This window comes from Neovison vison, chromosome 1 (assembly GCF_020171115.1).
Source record: "Neovison vison isolate M4711 chromosome 1, ASM_NN_V1, whole genome shotgun sequence".
Taxonomy (NCBI): domain Eukaryota; kingdom Metazoa; phylum Chordata; class Mammalia; order Carnivora; family Mustelidae; genus Neogale; species Neogale vison.
In genome coordinates, this window is record NC_058091.1 from 40,238,952 (window position 1) to 40,259,740 (window position 20,789).

The 20,789-nt window shown below is 41.9% G+C and overlaps 1 long non-coding RNA gene across 1 annotated transcript in view; it reads right to left on the bottom strand.

Moving 5' to 3' along the window:
* The window catches only part of LOC122904537, a 73,969-nt gene that overhangs the window by 43,539 nt on the left and 9,641 nt on the right, over positions 1-20,789 (bottom strand). The window contains exons 2-3 of the long non-coding RNA XR_006384222.1: positions 11,385-11,510; positions 3,660-3,716 (exon numbers count right to left, since the gene is read on the bottom strand). This is a non-coding gene — a long non-coding RNA (uncharacterized LOC122904537). The remainder of the gene's footprint in view (positions 1-3,659; positions 3,717-11,384; positions 11,511-20,789) is intronic.

Here is a 20,789-nt window from a genome sequence, read left to right on the forward strand (position 1 = left end):
GCCCTCACCACCGTAACCCATGAGAAAACAAAACAAAGCAAGCAAGCTCACCACAAACCCATCCAGATTGTGCTCCCTGCCCTCCAGCCTCGAACACCTGGAGGCACCTGTGACTCCTTTCATGTCTTCAGCTCCTCTACCCAATTTGCCAGTAATAACAGCTTTTTTTTTTTTTCAAAGATTTTATTCATTTATTTGGCAGAGAGAGATCACAAGTAGGCAGAGAAGCAGGCAGAGAAAGAAAGAGGAGGAAGCAGGCTCCGTGCTGAGCAGAGAGCCCGATGCGGGACTCGATCCCAGGACCCTGAGATCATGACCTGAGCCGAAGGCAGCGGCTGAACCCACTGAGCCACCCAGGCGCCCAGTAATAACAGCTTTTGACCTTGGCCAGTTATTCAACTTTTCTCTAATTCTGTTTCCTCATGTGGAGAATGTGAATAGTGAAGACTGACGTGAGGACTGAACAAGGCCGTGTGTGTCAGGATGTCCGTGTCAGGGTGACGCTTAGTTCCACGGGTGGTATCTGTGGAACTGTTCAGGTTACTTTTACCAGCACTGACGTTACGTGAAAATATCTCTTCACTTCCTTCCGCTGTAGGCTGTGGTAGCATCTCACCGAAGCCTTTACTGCCTCAGCCTTACATTAGAAGCCCAAACATTGAGAGCTAGGAGACCCCTAAAGGAAATGAGGTACTCAAGCTAGAGTATTTTCCTTTCTCCACACTGGCTCCTCTCAGCCTTGTGAATGCCACAGCTCTCTCCCCGCTCTTCTCTGGCGCCAGTGTCTCCCTGGCTAAAGACTCAGTCTGCGTCAGCCCCTGTCTGAGAATCTACAATGGTTCCCCAGGATATGGCTATCCCCAGGGAGCGTGAGTCCTGGGCGACTGTATTTTGCAGGTGCCTGTGTGTATCAGCAATTTTACTGGAAAATGAACCCACATGAGGTATAGTGATTAACTAATGAAGATTTGGAATAATGGGTATTTATTTATTGCCCCATGGGAACGTTCTTGTCTTTCTCATCCCCCGTGAATGAGCGTTAGCCCAAATCAGCATGTCGGTACCACGCTACAGGTCAGGATCATGCAATATTACAGAAGAAATAACATGCCAGCCAGTGTCAGTGGGAACATATGCTGACCAAGCTGCTCTCCTGAATTGGGCCCCACTTTGGCTCTAAAACAGTATATAAGTATGAGTTCCCGAACTCCTCTAGATATCTGGTCAGTTTACAGGCTGGATAGACAGTAGCAGCTGAGGAACGGCGTCCAAATCGCGAGGATGTAGGAGGTGTGGGGATCCAAGGCAGGGGTCCTGCCCGTGGCTAAGAGCAATACTGTCTCATCAGGCCGCTAATAGATTGGGATGCTCTGGAAGAGTACCTCAGAGCCACTTTTCTTAGGTTTATGAAGATGTCTGGCCAATTGCCTTATATGTTAAATAACTAGAAACTTGGATGCATTAAAAATTAATAGAAAATTGTATGAATAATGAATCTGTGGCAGTGTATAAAATGATCATACATTGCCTCCAGTTAAACAATGAATCCTTGAAACGGTATGGAGCTATGTGACCCTACAGTCTGTCCACTGGTGGCCTGAGGAGAACAGGAACAAAGGAGAGAGTAAATAAAATCGGGATGAAGGACATCCAGCTGTTCAGGTTACTTAATGCTTATAAAGCAATGTGCCCAAGTGTCCTCCCAACCCCTTGCTTCTCAGAGACCTACACACAACCCTGAGCCCCCGAGCCTAAATCACAAATGATGAGGCTGATCCCAGCCTCCTAGGATTAACAGACCCCTTACGATGCAAACACAGTAGGTTAGGTCAGTCATCTGGGAGCCATGCTGGCCAGGGCTATGGTTGTGGAAAAAGCATTGATGGGGTCTGGGCCACAGACGGTCAGGTAGAGGAGGAACTGAAAATAAGGCAGGGTCTACCAACCTCCCACCTCTACCCCTAGCAATGGCCCACCACCCAAGCCTGCTGTGGGACTTGCAGAGAGAAATATTATAATCCATGTCCATCTCCAGCTTCATGAAGTCATTTTCCAAAGGTTAAAGGCTTCACAGTTTCCCAGGTCTCCTTCTCATTCTGCCAGTATCTAATCAATTACTAGGTTCTCTTACTCTCTCTCTGTCTCTCTCTCTCACTCTCTCTTACACACACACACACACACACACACACACAGAATGTTGGCACATTCTGCCTTGCAGAGTTTTAGATAATGTGTTGGCTCAACAAGAGGAAAAAAAAAAGAGCATTTCCTGGCAAATTAAAGACAGGCAGAGCCTGGTAACACAGGTGATGGGGCGAACATTTACAAAGTCGACCTCCCCACACTGTTTCTTTGAAGCAATTCTTTTTGTGCCCTAAAGGAATTTCATGGTAATGAAATCTGTACTCAAAAATCAAGCCTTCCTAACTAGAGATACCTTGGGACTGTTTGTTCTCTGCAGTGCAGCCGTGTGTGGCATGACCCTGTTTCTGAGTGTGCATGGGAGACAGTGTGTGTGTTGGGGGAAGGGGGATGTTGTTATCAATGTATGATCTGAGCCTGCTTTGAAAGCCGATCCCAAGGGGTAAAATAAGATATGGAACTAATTTGATGAGACACTAAAATCTTCTGACCTGTCTTACCTAACAGAATTCTGGTGCTTGTTTTTCATTATAAAGATCTGGGGTAATAACTTTATTTAGTGCTTGATTTTTTCCCCCTGGATTTCTAGTGGAAAGTCAAAGACACTGATTTACAAACAGAGGTTTCTTAAGTACTATTTTTAGAACAATGCTGTACCAGATTTATAAAGGGGTATGTGGGGGGGAACTACAGTCACTTTTGAGCAAAGTAGCATTTCACTGCATAATAATGAAGTACTAATTGCTCTTTGTCATCACTTTTTATGCAAATTGCCCCTGGAGCATTTGCCCAACATGCCTTTTACATTTTAACAAAGAAAGTGGAGTCTTGATAAACAAGAATCGTATACCCAAGCAAAAATAAAAATATCAGCTATAAAATAAAACTGCTAAAGGTGCATTCTCTAAGGATATAAATTTTTCTATTATATCATCCCCATTATTAAATCTACTTGACCAATAAGATTCCTTCGAATCTAAAATAACAGTTATGTGTCAGGCAAAAAAATAAGTTTGTATGGCAAACCTGCACATATTACTCATCCTACAGTTTACAGTGGAAGTTTGATGTGAACTTCCATTCCCAGCAGAATTTATTTTTTTTTATTTTTTTTTTAAAGATTTTATTTATTTATTTATTTGAGAGAGAGAGAGACAGTGAGAGAGAGCATGAGCGAGGAGAAGGTCAGAGAGCGAAGCAGACTCCCCATGGAGCTGGGAGCCCGATGTGGGACTCGATCCTGGGACTCCAGGATCACACCCTGAGCCGAAGGCAGTCGTCCAACCAACTGAGCCACCCAGGCGTCCCTCCCAGCAGAATTTAAATAGACCAGGTCAAAAACCAGATTGGCAAAGGAATCAAATTGTATCAAAGCATTTTTCATATGCACAAATCTTACTATTTCAGAGGTTTCAGTTATTCTAATGGATTCCCATTTTCATAGAGACAGTCATCAGCATTATCAAAAAAGAAACATGATTTGCATATCATAAATAGGTACAGAGTTTGAAACCTACCTTTAGGATGTGTGTGTTCAAAATCTGGTCTGGAGAGTGTTACTGGTCACCATCATACTAATATCAACAATGGGGGGGAAAAAAGAGAAATGTGATTTATAAGTTTTGGGGGACCTTCAGAGAAATCTAAAATTCAAACCTGGCCTTGCAGGTCATTATGAAGATATATTTGTCGAGGAAAGAGGACAGAACATATTTTATTTAACAGTCTGTTAGCTTGATCTATACCACTTAAATATTTAAACACACGGTCTGTGGGCCTTCATTTGTACTCTTGCCCCAGGCCCCACAAATGTTAAGGGAAGGTCTGCCTCTTAGAACCACTCCCCTGCTTCCAACTCACAAGCTTCAATCAAATCTGTGCATGTTCATTCTAAAAATGGAGTGCAATTGGCTTTTAAAGGCAGCTGAACTTGAGGGCCATCACCTATGCTATTCAGTAAATCCACTTTGCAAATAGAAAAATACAGTGTGTGACAAGGTGCTATTTATGGAGCAATAGATGATTTCTTCCCAAATGCAGAGAAATGAACCGTTGCCTTATTAAATGACCATTGTAGAGTGTTATTTCCAAAGCAGGATAATTCCTAGAATAATAATAATTTTACTGTGAAGCCTATTTAATTCCAGACTTGAAAGCCATTTACAGTCCTAAAGTCATTAAGCCACAGTCCCTTCTTCTGAGCTGGATCCATATGGTGTTATCCACTCGTTTTTATAAGCACCCAAGCCCAGACCCAGAAGAGTATTGCCTACGGTCCTTGAATTAGTCAGGGGCAAGCGGAGTGCGGAATCCTCACTCGTAGTCCCAGACTCCCTCCATTAGACCACCTGATTATGAGATGAAATACTGGTAAACATGAGCTTCTGTACCCAGGAAATGCACTGTGAAGGGCATAATGAATTACTTATGCTGTGTAGTGTATGTATAAATCATATTAAAGCATGCTGAATAGTACATTATCATGCTTCTATTTTGCATTACAAAAGTAACTAATGTAAGCTGCAAAGTGTACTTTTAATCCATTATTCATTTCTAAAAGTAGTCAGACCACTATTCAAGTACCATAAAAGGCTACCAGTATAAGCAAACCTGCTTTTCAATTTATGAAGATGAAACAGCAAGATTTTAAAATCAATTTTAAATTAGGCAAGCTGTATTTATCAAAACACATCAAATCTATGCATTCCTAGTTCAGAGAGAAAAATTATCACGAACCCTAATTTTTTCCCCACAAAAGATTATATTTCTTAAGTCTGGACTCAACATAATTACTTTTACTACATGTGATTCTCTGATACCATTTGTTTTACTTTAATGTTTATAGCGGACCAAAAGCTATTTTTAGTTTCCTTTTTCTCATTTAGGTTGAGTTATTTACATTCTGGTTTTCCACAGTGCTATCTCTGCCACACATTTTCCCCACCAAACAAGCAAACAATTGAGGTGGACCTAGCAGCCCTAAGCACCCCATCTGCAGTATCCCTCAAACGTCCTCCTAGTCAAGGTTCAATATCCAGAAGCTGTAAAAGAAAAGACTGATACAAATTGATAAAAAAGCAGCATTAAATACCAGTGACAAACTAAGAAAATGTTTGCAACCTAAATCATAGTGGGTCAAGCCCTTTAATGCTTAGTGAGTCTTAACAAATTGAGCGAAGTCCAAAAGCCCATATAAAAACCGAACAAAGGACATGAACATAAAATTCACAGAGAAAGCAATACAAATGGTTCTTAAACATACAAAAAGATGGACAGGTTGCCTGCTTGGCTCATTTGGTGGGGTGTGTGACTCTTGATTTCAGAGTTGTGAGTTCAAGCCCCACACTAGGTGTAAAAATTACTTAAAAAATAAAATCTTGAGAAGCACCTGTGTGGCTCAGTCAGTTAAGCAAGCAATTCTTCATTTTGGCTTAAGTCATGATCTCAGGGTCATGGGATTGAGCCCCATGTAGGGCTCCACACTGGGCATAGAGCTGGCTTAACATTCTCTCTCTCGCTCCCTCTCTCTTTCTCTAATAATAAATAAATAAATAAGTAGTTTGAGAAAATAAAATAAAACCTTGAAAAAATAAAAAAGATGCGCAACCTCACTCACATGCAGCAATTCAAATTAAAGCTACATGATGGTACCACTTCAAACTAGCAAAAATTTCTCAAAGTTTGATAACTGTTACCAGGGCTGTGGGAAAACAATCATTTACATATGCTAGTGGGACTGCAAATTAGAATAAATCTCATGGATGGCAACAAGGCATCCCTATCAAAGTGACATGCTTGGACCCAGTCATCCCACTTCTGGGACTTTCCCCTACAGACAACTACACCTGCATTCTGATGAAACAACATATATACATAGTCATTCACTGCAGTATTATTGCAGTAATAGCCAAAAACTGGAAACAGCCCAAGTGCATAGGATGGTTAATTTTTTGTGTCAGCTTGACTGAGCCACAACAGTACCCAGATATTTGATCAAACAGTATTCCGGGTATTTCTGTGAGGGTGTTTTGGGATGAGATTAACACTTAAATTGACAGACTGAGGAAAGCAGATTGCCCTCCCTGTTGTGGGTGGGCCTCACCCAGTTAGCTGAAGACCTGAACGGAACAAAAAGGTTGACCCTTCCCATCTCTCTCCTCCATGCAATAAGAGACAGCTTTTTCTTGCCTTTGCACTGAAATATGTGCTCTTTCTGGGTCTCAAGCCTGCCAGCCCTCAGACTAGAGCTACACTATCAGCCCTCCCATTTCTGCAGCTTGCCAACTCAATTTGCAGATCTTGGGATTTTTGTCAGCCTCCATAATCACATTAGCCAAGTCCTACACACACACACACACACACACACACACCTTGGTTTTGGGGTTTGTTTCTCCAGAGAACCCTTATATAATAGAGAATTGATGAAATAAGCTATCATATGCACACTAGGAATAGTATTCAGGTATAGAAAAACAAATGGAGATGATCTGTATGAGCTCTCCATGACACACGAAGTAAGTAACAGTAAGGTGCAAAGCAAGATATATTACAAACTAACCTTTGTGTGAAGGGAGGGATAAGGATATATATTTGTAATTGCTTATATTGAAAAGAAACACAAAAGTAAATAAATAAAATTATTCTACTGGGGATCAAAGTGAACCAGGATCTATATTTACAAATGAGTGCTTTTTCAATCTTTTTGGTTTTTAAATCATGTGAATATATTACTTGTTTAATACATGACTTCTCAAAAAATAATTTACAGATCAGTAATAGTGTTTATCACATCACCCTAATTTATTTCTTTTATGGCTCTATTATTGTCCTTGGTTTTCTTGTTTACTTATTGGTTTCCTTATTTCCTTCTCTCTAGGACAGGGTCAGCAAATTATAGCCCATGCGCCAAATCCAACCCACCTCTTATTTCATAAATGAAGTTTTAGTGGTAAACAGCACAGCCCATTCATTTATATATTCCTAATGCTGCTTTTATAGTACAGAGGCAGGGCTGAGTAGCTGTGACTGAGACCACAGGACCCAGGAAGGCCAAAATATTTACTACCTGGCCCTTTGCAGAAAACGTTTACTGACCCTTGTTCTAGAATGTGAACTCCTTCCATCAAATGTAAATAAAGGCAGAAAGCTTATTCGGTCTTTACTGTATCCCTCAGAATACTGTCTAGAGCTTAGTAGATGTTCATCAATTCTGTCACAGGTAGGGTTTCCAGGGAAATGAACTCTGAGAGGGAGATTAGCAGGTGAGGGGTTTCTCAGGGAGTGTTCCTGGGATTTACCTGAGGAATGGGAAGAAGCAGAGCCGGGCAGAGGGAGAAGCTAAGCCTTGGTACCATCTCAATGGAATGCCTCACCTGAACTGGCAGGGAGTTCTAAAAATGAGGTGTCCCTTCAGAGCTCTCCAAACCTGTCACTAGATGAGGGCCAAATCAGGAAGGAGGTGTGACCTTGAGGGAAGCAGCTCTCCTCAGCCATAACTAATCCTGAAAGCAGTACCAGCAGTGAGGGCTGTCCGCCAGTGGCATTCCTCAAAACTGGGGTAATAAGTCTTTAATGGGGGGTAGGAGAATGGGGACCCACAACATAGCATCTATCACAAGAACTAACTAAATTCATATGTTTTTATGCATCTGCTCCAGTGATAATTCCACCTCACAATACCATTCAGTAGATTTCTTTGTCATAATCTTTCTTTGGGCTTTTCAGTATGTCTTAGTTTGGACACTCTCAGAAGCAGACTCTGAGACAACCATAGGAGTGTAAATAGTTTTTTGTGAGATGCAGGGAACACCAGTGGAGGAATGGAGACATCAGACAGGGAAAGTAAGGCAGTTAATCCACTGCCCATGGCAATGTACACAGCGCTGCTTCAAGTGGGGTTCCAGAAGGAGTGCCCATTGGGGAACTGTTTGCCACTGAGTTTACAAACAACACTTGTTCTCAATTCCACCTCATCGTCATCCTTGGTTTTTCAGCAGTATTAGGTAGAATTGTTTTTCTGCTCACTAAAAACCATTTTCTTTAATTTAAAGTGAAGACCTAATGCCCAGATGCAAGTTATCGGGTGCCCAAATGTGATAGAGCAAGCAGCTTGCTATAAAAATCCCTCCCCTTTGTTTCCTTCTATCATAAGGGAACCTAAACACCAGCTTAGATTTTATCAAACACAAGGTGCAGGTTTGCTTTTTCTAACAACTTCTCCACTCTAGGAGCGGCTGACCAGAGGTTACTTTTTTTTTTTTTTTAGTTTTAAGATTTTATTTATTTATTTGACAGAGAGAGAAAGAGATCACAAGTAGGCAGAGAGAGAGGGGGAAGCAGGCTCCCTGCTGAGCAGAGAGCCTGACGTGGGGCTCAGTCCCAGGACCCTGGGATCATGACCCGGGCCGAAGGCAGAGGCTTAACCCACTGAGCCACCCAGGTGCCCCCAGTAATTAGCTTTATGTCCCTTGCTTTCCCATCGAGATCACCATCAACACAAGGAAAACTGAGAGAAACACCACCTAGAACATTTCACCCACTCAGGAAATTGCAACCATGTGGCTATGCTTTTCAAATAGAAGATAGTGATTTTTCCAGGAAGGATGAAATTATTTCCCATCACAAACTTAAGTTTTCTGTCTTTTGAATCTAGAGACTCTAGATTAAAACAACAGTTCCTATGGGAAGAAACTATCAGTTTCTCTTAGCAACCGCTGCAGCTTTTCTAACATTGATAAACTTGGTTTCAACATGACACTACTTTCCCTAAGAGCTTAAGGTTATCGTAAACCAAGCCTACCACAGTGTGATTTAAAAAAACACATTTCAAGCAGGATACAGAATTACATACAAATAGTGATAAGTATGTACAAAATGACACGTACCAAACAAAATGTGCCAAACACAAAAAGATGTCAAAGAAATAAACTAAAAACTAAAATATTACATTTTTCTCATGTCCATACTTTCTAAATTTTTGCTTTGTGCACAAAATAACTTGTGCAAAAAAAAAAAAGCTAACTCTAAACATAATATAATTGGATTTTAAATTAGAGATACAGAAGAGAAGTACTATATGGAACTCTAAGCTGGCTGGCATTAGACTGCTGTCTTTGTGATCTGGGCTCTGGCTTCCTGACTATATCACTGGATGGCAAAGCCCAGATCACTTAACCACTGGCCTGCATGGTCTTCCCATGAAAAATGATGTCAAAGCTTCTTTTGAACCCTAAAATTTAATGATTTCGTGATTTTACTTTCCCACAATAATCTTATGTTGGGGAATGACCCAATATTGGAGCAGTTCATGGACTTTGGAGAGCGTGAAAACCACCAGGGAATAAAAAATAAGCAGCGTAGGTGGGGATGTGGAGCAAAGGGAACACTTCTGCACTGGAGATGGGAATGTAAATTGGTGCAACCACAATGAAAAACAGTATGAAGTTCCCTTAAGAAATAAAATAAAAAGTATCATATAATACTTTTAAAAATAAAAGTATCATATAATCCAGTAATTCCACTTGTGGGTATGTGTCTGAAGGAAATAAAATCTGGAAGAGATATCTGCCTCTCCATGTCCATTGCAGCATTACTTACTGTGGCCAAGATTTGGAAACAACCTGAGTGCCCATTGGCAGACGAATGGATGAAGACAGTGTGATATATACACAGAGCTGACCCTCAGTAAAACAGGCTTGGGTTGTGCGTCACTCGAATGTGAATTTTTTATAGTACAATACTATAAATGTACTTTCTCCTCCCTGTGATTGTTTAAATAACATTTTCTTTTCTCTAGCTTACCTTAGTGTGAAAATACAGTATAGAATACACATAACATACAAAATATGTGTTAGACAATAGTCTATGTCATCTATAACATTTCTGGTCAACGAAGGCTATTTGTAGTTAAGTTTCTAGAAAGTCAACAGTTACATGTGGATTTTTGACAACAGAGGGTGCCAGTAACTCCAGCATTATTCAAGGGTCAGATATAGATATAGATATAGATATAGATATAGATATAGATATATAGATATAATCAGCTGATATATATATTAGCTTTTACTGGGAATTTTCTTCTCCCATGAATATGAAACTAGGACCCACTGATAAGCAAACACACACACAACAACAACAACAACAACAAACAAAACAAAAGACCTCATAGAGGAGTTGCTTGTTGAAGATAAGGAAATTTTAAAAATTTAAAACGGAATTGTTTTTACTATCTGCTTATTGTAAAAAGACAATAACCAGAAGAAAATAGTTTAATAACCAGAAGAAAACAGTTCAAGGATTGTATGGTGCTGAATTTTGATGCGGGGTTGGAATGGGGGAGGTATTCCTATCTTGGTGCTTATATTGTTCTACGTGGATTCTCTTTAAATGCATCATAGGTTTAAGGAAACACAAGGTATGAAAATCAGAATATGTAAAACATAAAGTGGGGCATAATAAAACACATTTCAAATGCATACTTGCATTTACAGAAAGATTATGTACATAAACTTTGAAATGGGAATTTTCCCTTCAACATTTGAGATACCATTAGTTTGGTAATAATAGATTTCTTGATATGGGTGCTGGTTCTAAGGGTGTGCTTTGTGAAAATTCGTTGAGGTGTGAACTCAAGATTTGTGCATTTACGACAAGTATGTTATAACTTAGTAAAAACTTTACCTAAAAATTCATTTGTTATAAATAATCCAAGGTGCATATAGGAATATAGGTCTGCTATACCTTTTGTAGATGGCATGCTAGAAAGCTGAAGGGGGACAGGACAGAACCAGTTTCTGTGAGTTCAGATGAGGTCATGGGAAGGAAGAAGGAAGACCAAGTCAAGGGAAAGTACAACCGAATGTCAGCAAAATGGCGTGGCCATGTAAAATGGTTATTTTTAGGGTCAAGTCAAATGTCAGAGAAGACCATTTCTTCGTAGTCTCCCTTTTTTTCTTTTTTTAAAGATTTTATTTATTTATTTCACAGAGAGAGAGCAAGAAAGATCACAAATAGGCAGAGAGACAGGCAGAGAGGAAGGGAAGCAGGCTCCCCGCTGAGCAGAGAGCCCAATTGTGGGGCTCCATCCCAGGACTCTGAGATCATGACCTGAACCGAAGGCAGAGGCTTTAACCCACTGAGCCACCCAGGCAGCCCCGTAGTCTCCCTTTTTAAAGAAGACTAGTAAATAAACATACAGATTTGTGCCTTGAAGGTAAAAATAAAAGCAATGTAATTTCACCTACCACAAGATTGGATTCCATTTCCAAGAGAAGTAATGTGAAATCATGGAAGCCAGGATTTGACTATTGAGCCAGCCACCTGCTAGTTGCTCGATACTGGGCATATTTAATCCTTCTGAGTTTAGTCACCTGTAGAAGAGAGATCATGAAGCCTACTCTGTGGGGTTTTTGTGAAGATTAAGCAAATAATAAAAATGAAGCACTGGTCTAATGTTTACCTCAAATGACCGTAATTATTATTATTCCTGCCCCAAGATGAGAAATTCTGAGGAAAAATTGTTTCCATTTGGAATTATTTAGATCTTTCAAAGGCAAAACTGAATGTGTTGGTCCAAAACCACGTTATTTTCCCATGGTTACACTAAAAACATTTTCAGGACCCAGTATATGATGTCTATGTGCTGAAAGAGTGTGATGTGGCATTTTTCCCTTCTTTGTTTTTGAGAATGATGTGGAACATGTGAGCTTCTAAAAAGGTACTGAGTGTTGGCGCTTAAGCTCTTGGCAGTTAATATAAACCCTGGATTTACATCGCCTTCAATTTCCTTTACAACAGTTGCCTAAGTGGGATTTATCACCCTTGCCCTGGTGCACATAGGAGGACAGACAAGGTGAAAAGAACAATCAAGCGGGTTAACCCATCTTACTGTTAAAATGTTTTTGAGCAAGGACGAGCTTTAATTTTTAAACCCAGATCAAAATATAAGGATGCTCTGTGTAGACGGGCTCCGTCCCATATCTTAATTTTACTTGTGTACACTTATATAAATATCTAAGAATTTGGGGTGGGGTTTTTATTCTGTAAATTACCTCTCTGGCACTTTCTGGTTAGCATCAAATAGGCCTATACCTATAAAAACTTTAACATAAGCAGAAATCTCTGAACATAAAAACCCTTTAAAATCACACTGGAGTCCAGGTTACCCGCAGATGCAAGGAGGTCCAAGTGTCGATGACACTCTCTCCTTCATTTGCCCGGCGGCTGCGATAGCTGAGACCCGGTGAACCAGAACGAAATTGACAAGGGGCAAGCTTGCCATTTCAAGTCTCCCAGATTAAATTGAAGTCTTGTTTTTAATTTCATTTCCTTTTTTATTTAAAAAAAGAACTTGTTATTCACATTTTGAAATTACACAAAAATGTAAGTGAACTGTCCCAGCACTGCCTCTCTGCCTGATTGCTCACTGGATCAAACACAAGTGTATATTCAAAAACAGCCTCGATGCAGGCAATTCAGCCCAGCCAGTAACACTGGCTGAGAAAGGCTCTAAGGAATGAAATGACCAGTATCTGGGAATCTCCTACCCAGTCCTATACAAAAAGTCACCAAGATTTTTTTTTTTAAGATTATTTATTTATTTGATAGAGAGAGAGAGAGGGAGAGAGAGACCGCAAGAGAGGGAACATAAGCACAGGGAGTGGGAGAGGGGGAAGCAGGCTTCCCGCAGAGCAGGGAGCCTGATGGGGAGCTCCTGAGCCAAAGGCAGACGCTTAATGACTGAGCCACGCAGGCACTCCAAAATCACCAAGATTTTTATGCTCAAGTCCATGGCAGATATTGGAAAACAACAGCAGGAGTTTAATCTATATTTTAAGAGGAAAGTATTGGAGAGATGGAGTTAGTCTTTGATTCGAGCAAAGAGTCAATGAAGAGTCAATGAGAATAGTTACCAACCTTGACTCTATTATGGAGTCTCTGTCATTCTCAGCAAGTCTTTGTGACTCAACTTCGCCATCTAATAATACAAGCATGCTTTATCTTCTGTAATTGCAGTACCCTTGAAAACTCGTGTGAACTGAATTGTGGAAAATAAAATTATAAGCTTTGAATATATTAGGAAAAAATCAGTATTTTAAGAAACCTTGAGATGGATCCTTTGGTCAAGTACAGAATCCTTTTATACCCTATTTAATAAATTCATTTTTTAGCTTCATATTCTTTATAACTAGAGCACATTTTAAAAGGGAAAGTATATGCTTTTTACGGCATTATGTAATGGGTTAGACCTAAGGGTACCCTACCCCTTAACCCCTAAGGAGGTTTCTGAATATTCACCTTGTTCCCACTCAGCCCCTTAGCTGCAGTGCCAAGTGAGAGAGCGGGGTGGCCGTGGAGGGCTGTGTTGTTGAAATAGGACTCTTCGGGCAATTAAAAAAATCCCTCTGTGTTCTTCCAAGGATTAAGGGAGAGGGAAGGGATGGAGAGAGAGTTGGAAGTTCAAGAGAAGAGATAGGACTAGGGCTGGAGCAAGAGTTTAGAGCAGAACTAGCAGAGAGCTTGATAAGTTTGAGAAACAAAAAGATGAGCGTGATGGAAAGGTGGTGAATGAGGGGGAGAATGATAACAAGTTGGGGAGAGGGATAAGGGCCAAGTTATGCAAGGTGCTGTAGACCATGACAGAACACTTGAACTACACTCTGACCTCAATGGGAAGCCATTGAGGGGTTTTGAACAGCAGGGTAACATGATACGTAGTCACAGAGAAGAACATTGTCTTACTGCCCTGGGAAGATAGATGGGAGGGAGGCATCAGTGGAAGCAAAGAGAATGTTTAGGAGCCATTGTACTTGCACATCCCAGGCAGGAGGGTCCACAGCCTGGTCTAAGGTGGCCAGAGTGCAAGGGCAGACAAGCACAGATCCAAAATAAATTTTGAAGGTCGACTGTCAAATGTGACAGGCAAAGTATATACAGGGCAGTGAGGGGGAAGGAGGGATCAAGGATGACTCCCAGGTCTCTGGAACTAATGACCTAGCGTCATTGGCTCTCCCCCTTTTTCTCCAGTCTTTTAGATAGAATCTCCTATTCCTCTTATTTCAGCTGTAACTGCATTCATGATTCTCTCTGCAGTTCTAACCTGTCCTGAATCCCAGATCCGCATTTCCAATTGCTTGCTGTACATCAAAAGCAAATTTCCTTACTCTTCTTTCTCAATGACAAAACTTTAGAATTAACAGTTTTTGAATTTTACCACCCTCTCTGTTGCTACAGTGTCAAATCAGTTTCCAGGAATTGAGAGTTTGCCACAAAAACTACCATGAATTCTATCCCCTTTCTCTTTTCCTGTCTTCATTGAGGTCCCTCTCCTCCTGCCTAGACTACTGTTAGAGTCTCTGATCTCACCCCCTGGCCACCTGTCTCTGCTGCTAATCCATCCAGCACTGCTTCTTGACTGAGCTCCACAAAGTGAAAAATCCCATCACTTCAGCCCAGGCTCAGAAATTAACATTCCCTGTTGATGAAGAAATTAAGCACAAACATTTATGTCTGGCACTGAAGGTCTTCTGCCACGTACACACCAGCACATTTTAGGAGGACCATCTCCAGAGAGGGGGTGACATTGAGAACATAGGCAAAGAAGAGACACAAGGGAATGGCTATTTGATTGGACATAAGCAAACTGAATGTGAAGTCGTGCCTGGATTGTTCACACAAAGTCACAGCTTCTCCTCTTCAAAGCCCTTCACAAAAACTGAGCTCATATCAGAATTAGATACATCCCAGTTCAAGAAAAGCACCCCAAGGAAACTGTAGTGGACACTGGCTGATTTTGTCTGCCCAATACCCCCTCTTTCTTCCCAGATGGGATTGTGCCAATCATCGTTTTTATCTCCCTTTCCTAGATGATGGGTCCATGACATGGGCACGTGACCCACGGGGGCTGTTTAAAGGCTTGCTATGTGGACCCTCGAAGAGAAAGTGTTGTTCCCACCAAGAAATGTTGAGCAGTAAGGACCCTGTGAGCCTGAAGCTGTTGGTGACCACCTTTCCCTTCACTGAAAAGAGCACTTGCTGGTGTATGAGAACAACAAAGATGAAAATGGAGCTGTGAGAGACCCTGAGCTCATTGTATCAGAGTCTGGGGCTAGCAGTGCCCTTTCAACTTATACAAGCCCAATGGATATTATAAGAATGGTGGCAAAGAAGGGAAATGTAGATCATTCCAACCCACTGTCCTTATCGTAGTCAATATTTCACTTGCCTTTATGGCATTCCACTCCAGTGGATTCTTCCCATGCCATCCATCCCAGCCCTGTGCCTCTATTCAAGCCAAGAGAGGGCCGTGTTTTTCCTCTCCCTCCCAGCCCGCAGAGGGTTATCTGTGTAGGCCCCAGTAGTGGATCCTCTCTGCCCAGCCCAAGCATCCTGAATACACTGGAGTTTGGGGAAGTTCATGCCCTTATTTTGCTGGCTTTACCCTCTCAGTCATCAAACTGCCACCCACTTGGTATTCCCCAGTGGACTATTTCAACCCTAAATAGAACTAATTAATTTTAAACATTTCGAGCCTTGATCGAGACAAAATATATTACTACACCACAGTGTTGGTTACAAAATGGAGCCTCATTTATCTGAGATCAAAAGCAAGAGCATTATCTCTCTCTCTCTCTCTCACACACACACACACATACACACATACCCCGCACCACAAAACTCTTAGTAAGGTTTTGATTGTCTGATATTTTTTTACAATGGAACACAGACTGTCTATTCAGCTAAAGAACAGCAACTGCTTTGATACATTCATGATTTTGAATCAACCAATAATAGCGCAACTTTATTGCATTTGATGATACATTTGGGACCAGATTCTTTCTGTACCTTTGTCTTTGGGTGAACGTAGGATACCTGTGGATCAGTACTGACTCCGACCACGACAGTTACTGTTTTAGAATACTAAATGTGACAGTGGCCTTGTGGCATTAATGCACCTACCAAAATTGCCCATTTTTCTCTTTGGAAGTAATTTCCGCAGTGATGGGCTACAACTGAGTAATTTCTGATAAGCAATTAGCACATATCAAATTAAGGCTTGCTGTTCAATGTTTTATACTATTAGTAGAGCTATTGCAGAGGTTACCTATTAAAAAGCATCTGTGAAAAACTTCTGCTATTATTGTGGAAGTGGTGGGCAATATTCAAATGGAGGCAATTCAACCATTTAAATAAATGTGTTTTTAATCATAAAATGTCACTGTTCTAGAGACCTGTTTTTCCTATTAACGTGTTGGAGATAATGTTAATGAGATTTAGTTAGTGTTTAAGAGCAGTTGAAGTCTTATTATGAAAGGCAGCATAAAAGGACACAGCAGTATTCTTCTGAAGCTGTGAAACATTATTTATCTCTGTGAAATTTTATGCCACTTAAATCTACATGGGGATCATCTAAGTGACAAAAACACAGACTTAGATAACCACACAGGATGTCCCCCCAAACTGTTCTCCTCTGCATTATGTTTCATATCCTGCGAAGGAAAAAAAAAAAAAAGAAAAAAAAAAAAAGATAAAACATACCAGAGTTGAAAGTTTTAATGTATGTAAGGGTGTGGGAAGCTGGGTCCCAAGTTGATATTTCAAAGAATGGCTCATTTAAAAAATATCAATGTGTTTGATTTACTGTGTTTAGCCACCAATAACACCTACAAAGAGAGAATGATCTGCGCACATAGGCTACTGGAGGGGAAAGTCCTCGGTGACCAAGATTTGTTCCTCATGACATATTTCTCCTCTCTCCATCTACCCTCCCCACCAACTTGGAAGACCCCTAGCCCATCCAAGGCAGCCAATCTGTTTCCTGGTCATCAACCTGTGCTTAAAAGATAAATCAAGCCAATCAGATTCCTTCTCTCACAAATTTGAGCTAAGAAAGACCTTGCAAATAACAGGCAACAGGAACTTAAGTTGAAAAGACGCACATAAAGAGGTCCTGAGGAAGAGCCAGAACCTTGAAAAGGACAACAGTTACTCCTGTAATTATGAGGCAACCGAAATTATGAGCCAAAGGGGGTACCTTGGCTGGGCCCCAAGCTGAGACTCAGACAGGCTTGTGTGTGAAGTAAGAGGAGCCTCAGAGATCCTCTGCCTGTTCACAGACTATGCGAGGACCCTTCAGTACGCATCTGACAGCATCCCCCGGGTTTGCTGGGGTTGCACGTGCGCAAGCATGTCTGACCAGCCAAGAAAGGACAGATGGAGAATAACGGAGGCTATATTTCAGACATTGATCTCAGAATCCCTGAGTGGGGGAAAAAAAAAAAAGGAAATAGCAGCAGCAGCAGCAGCAGCAGCAGCAGAGAAATCCAGTAGGGTGGGCTGGAAAAAGATATGAGAGTTTGGATACTGGGAAAAAAAGAGTGGTTTTAGGGACGCCTGGGTGGCGCAGTTGGTTGGACGACTGCCTTCGGCTCAGGGCGTGATCCTGGAGTCCCAGGATCGAGTCCCACATCCGGCTCCCAGCTCCATGGGGAGTCGGCTTCGCTCTCTGACCTTCTCCTCGCTCATGCTCTCTCTCATTGTCTCTCTCTCTCAAATGAATAAATAAAATCTTTAAAAAAAAAAAAAAAAAAAAAAAAGAGTGGTTTTAGGTCCAGGGTGAGATTGTCCTTCACAATCTCCCTTCTCTCTGTGCTCTGGATGGGTACACATAATACAACTGAAATAGCCGCGTTGTTTGCCATGGTACACACCCATCTCTGAATTGCTTAGACTAGAGGAGATTAGAAGAAGGCATTTCACTAGAAAGAGCAGCACACAAACACATAAGTAAATGTCTTGGGGGACACAGGGCTCGAGGCTGGTCAGCTCCACTGTGGAGCCGCTTGGGCGTGCCACTGCCATGTTTCAGTGAGGGCTAAAGTGGCAGCCAGAGGGCAGAGCCGAGAAGTTAGGATGGTTAATTTTATGTGTCAACTTAATTGGGCTGAGGGATGCCCAGGTAGCTGATTAAAATATCATCTCTGGGTGTGTCTGTGAGGATGCTTCTGGAAGAGGTTAGCATTTGAATCAGTACACCTGGTAAAGAAGATTGGCCTTCCCAATGTGCGTGGGCACTATCCAGTCCCCTGAGGGCCTGGAGAGAACAAAAAGGTAGAGGAAGGAAGAATTTGTTCTCCTTTCTCTTTCCCTGGAGCTGGCACAGCCATCTTCTCCTGCCCCTGGACGTCAGAGCTCCTGGTTCTTGGACCTTCATATGCCAACTGAATTATACCACTGGCTTGCCCAGTTTTCCAACTCACAGACAATAGACTGTAAGACCTCTCAGCTTCCATAAACAGGTGAGCCAATTTCTAGAATAAATCTCCCCATATGTATATGGAGAACCCTGACTAATACAGGAACTAAATAAGCCACACATACCCTGAGAAGAGACAGAGCTGAGATTTTTGCCACTTGACAAGTGGTAACAATTAACACAATGAATCCAGGGACAAATTACCCAAGGGAAGTCCTGCTAGTAGGACTGAGGGGACATCAGGAGTTCCCAAGTTAGCAGAGAAAGCTGGTCAGTAGGGAGGAGACTGGAGCAGAGCACTCAGAGGAAAGCAGAGACCACAAAGCCCTTGAGAGACTGACCCTACGACTATTGAAAACCTTGAAATTCTTTTCAAATGGAGTCCATATGTTTCTTAAAATCACCTCCCCCACCCCTTTCTTGCATTGCCTTGAATAGGTCTCTATTTCTTGCAAGTGAAAAAAAATATAATTAAGCAATAAAATTAAAAGATTCAAGGAAGAAATAACTCCATCACTACTTTGACCTCCAGGAAATCACCAAGCTGCTGATGTTTGTTTGCATGTGTGACCAGTACCCAGTGCTGCTTTTTTTTTTTTTTTTTGGTCCTGTGTCCCTTTCTTCCCATCCTTGGGCCTGTCCTGACAACCGGTTCACACTCTTCTTCAGTTGGCCTATGCCATCCTGCTCACTTTTGGTCTGAATCAGATTTCATATGGGCCCACGAGTTGAGAAAAGTATATTTAATCAAGCACTTTTTTTTTTTTTTTTAAGATTTTATTTGTTTGAGAGAGAGAGAGAGAGAGCATGAAAGGGGCAAGGGGCAGAGGGAGAAGCCGGCTCCCTGATGAGCAGAGGGCCTGGTGTGGGACTCGATCCTGGGACTCCAGGATCATGACCTGAGCCGAAGGCAGTTGCTTAACCAACTGAGCCACCCAAGTGCCCTTAATCAAGCACTCTTAATGCTCAAGATGCTTTGCTGGCTGCTCTCATCCTTGTCATTTCATTGACTCTTTTGTGACCATCCAAGTAGAGTAACAATCATGGTTCTGTCAGTGAGGTGTTTAGGAAGTTACAGAGCAGAAGTTAGAACACAGGACTTCAGGAGGCCACAGCTGGTGTTGGTTGTACCAGAGAGAGAGAGCCTCGATGTAATTTCAGGAGTGAAAGGATCTAGGCTGACCAAGGAGTGCTTACACACATATGCTGTGGACGGCATGTTGCATTACCAGGGTGCTGTTCCTGGGAGTGGGAGGAGGGAGGAGCAAAAGGAGGTAAAAATGCTGCAGAGAAGAACTGCACAGGAAGTGGAAGAACAGGAGATACAAAAAAGCAAAAGAAGACTAGCCGATAAGATGGCAGCTAAGTGGCCAAGGTTCCATGGAGATGACAGAGGAAGTGGAGGATATGCAAGCCCTTGAAAGAGAATGACAATCTTCCTTTTCCACCTCCCCACCTTAAAGCTTCCTGCCAACAACGCTGATCTGGTCCCTGTTCCCTGCTCTCACCAAACTAAAAGGCACAACCAAAATGAGAACAAAGTAAGGCATCACATCTAAGAGCCGGGTGAGTCTCGAAAGCATTCTTTGGCATTTTGTCAGCAATAGAGTATGAGTTTCCATTTTTAATTTTGGGAAATTTCATATTGCACAATTTACTATTTCCTCCACAGCTGCCAGTACTATTTGCCATCCATTTGGTATCTGGACCAAACCCAAGCATTTACTGGCAGAGACTGCTTTTACTGGTTCAGGCAGCATTGTATATTGGTTAGGAGAACAAGCCCTGCAGTCAGTCTTCATAAGTTCAATACTCGATGGGGATGCATCGTTAGCAAAAGACGCCACTCCTCTGGGTCAAGTTTCCCAACTCACAGGGTGGTTGTGAAGATAAAAGAGGGTAACCACTGCCCTTGGTTTGCCCAGGACTGAAGGGCTCTCCCAGGATGCTCCATTTTCAGTGCTGAAACTGGGAAGGTCCTGGGCATACTGGAATGGGTTGGCCACCTCAGGATAAAATAACACATTGTAGGCAAAGCACAAAGAACAGTGAGTGCTCAAAAAAAGTTAGCCAATGATATGTAAGCCCACTGAGAATGTGACTATTGTAACGGTCACTGCTTCCCCTGGAGGTCTGGGACTAGGGTCCCAGTCTTTTCTGAAGGGCAGGACCACTTCTATTTCTCCAGAACCACTGGAACCACTGGGAACAGGGCAAAGATGAGGAAGCCTGTGATGATAGTGAAGTCTGAGTACAGAGGGAGGATGAACCAAACGCCAGCCTCCTCTTTAGTCATAGAATAGTGCCAGAAGTCCCTCTCCCCTTCCCCAAAGACCTTCCCACCCTAGGATAGGTCCTCCTGAGCCAGGCTGGCTGGCTGGCTAGACTGCACTGT